This window comes from Abrus precatorius, unplaced genomic scaffold (genome assembly GCF_003935025.1).
Source record: "Abrus precatorius isolate BTA unplaced genomic scaffold, Abrus_2018 Scaffold10, whole genome shotgun sequence".
In the NCBI taxonomy this organism is placed as follows: Eukaryota; Viridiplantae; Streptophyta; class Magnoliopsida; order Fabales; family Fabaceae; genus Abrus; species Abrus precatorius.
Genome location: NW_020874292.1, coordinates 16,393,762 through 16,395,604, shown reverse-complemented (window position 1 = coordinate 16,395,604; position 1,843 = coordinate 16,393,762). Strand labels below are relative to the sequence as shown.

At 36.4% G+C, this 1,843-nt stretch overlaps 1 non-coding gene across 1 annotated transcript; it reads right to left on the bottom strand.

Annotated features, from left to right (window-relative positions):
* Window positions 1-1,192: 1,192 nt before the first annotated feature.
* On the bottom strand, window positions 1,193-1,299 carry LOC113853341. The gene has a single exon (XR_003502514.1). It is a non-coding gene; the product is annotated as a small nucleolar RNA R71 (small nucleolar RNA).
* Window positions 1,300-1,843: the final 544 nt, after the last annotated feature.

The following is a 1,843-nucleotide window of genomic DNA, read 5'->3' as shown; positions in this document are numbered from 1 at the left end:
CAGACGACCGTAACTCGGTTAATTAATAGATCTATAGGGTAAAACGAGACAAAGGATTAGGTGGACCAAACCAATCTTTCTCTTTTAATCATTATTAAATTAACAAGTTCGTAGGTTCCTTAAGCTTTCTTAAATTGATGTCTTGCATGATCATTGGGGATGTTAATTTAGAGAAAAGAATATTAATATTGCATGACCATTGGGTATTAATAGTATTCGTATGAATGATTGGTAATCACAAGGAAATCAGATTTAGAGTTAAACAGAAAAATAACATAAAGGATTCAATGAGAAAACCCATATGCCCTAGGTTCCTCTCTGATAAGTTTAATCAAGACATGCATTGTATACCTTGCTCTTAGTTTATAATTAATTTTATAAATTCTTGTTTTAATTAATCTCATATCTTTTAAGCTTAAACAATTGAATTAGGTAATTCTTAGTAATTGGAAAACAATCCCTGTGGGACGGTATTTCGGGAACTTAATTTAAGAACCCTTTATTAATTCTCGATGCGTACACTTGCCCTGCGAACAAGTTTTTGGCGCCGTTGTCGGGGATTACTTTTTTAATATTAAGAAAATCTCAAATTTAATTGATTTGAGCAATTTGTGTTGTATTTTATTTTAATTCTGTTTTGTTTATTGTTAAATTTTTCTTTTATATTTTATAATTTTTATTTTAATTTTTTTTATTTCATAATTTCTTTTAATGTATGCTCACTCGTTCTAAGTGCTCTACAACCTGTTTATTTGATCCAAAGATTGAAAGAGCAGTTCGTAGATAAAGAAAAGAAGTGAGAGAGCAAAGAATGGCAGAGGGAAGGAGATCAATTCAAGATTACATGACACCCACTGGTAGAGGCACTCCTAGAAGCATCACGACACCTAATGTGGAGGCAAACAATTTCGAATTGAAACCAGCACTCATAATCATGGTTCAAAATTCTATACAGTTTGGAGGCATGCCTAACGAAGACCCCAATCTTCATCCAACAAAGTTCCTCCAATTGACAGAAACCATAAAGTATAATGGAGTCTCCAACAATTCTATTCGACTCTGTTTTTCTTCCTTCTCAGTATCTGAAAGGGTGAATGCATGGTTTTCCTCACTCCCAGCCAATTCCATCACAACTTGGAAGGATCTCACTCAACAATTTTTGGGAAAGTACATTCCCCCATTAAGATCCTCTAAGCTTATGACGGAGATATGTTGCTTCCAACAATATGAAGCAGAATCCTTATTCGAGGCATGGGAACGATTTGGAGAGCTTTTGAGGAGATGTGCTCATCATGATTTTTTGACGTGGAGACAGGTGCAAATCTTTTACAGTGGCCTATCAATCACCATTAGGGCTACGATTGATGCCACAGCAGGAGGGTCCCTCATAAGAAAAGATCCAGATGATGCATATAAGCTAATAGATGAGATGGCATCTTCTAGCTTTCAGTGGCACACCGCTGACTCTTACGACATCAAGAGGAAAAATACCGCCCAGTAAGAGCTTCTGCAAGCCCAGAATTTAAGCAAGAAGAGGCAAACTTCATGGGCAATCACAGTTCGGGATGGAAGAGTAATCCTTCTAATTCTTGGGGGAATGGCTTTGGAAGTCAAAATTCAAGTGTTTATCGCCCTCCTCATATGCAAAGTCAGGAAGCAAGACTAGAAGGGAAAAAAGCTCCTAGATCTCAGTCCAACTTTCAAGAACAGATGATGCAATATGTGCATTACTCTGATAAGAGGATGACAGAGCTTGAATCCAAATTGTACCAAAATATTGAGAGAACCGATAAGTTTGCAGAGGTCAAATCTGAAATACAAGCTAACTCTTCTAAGATGAGTG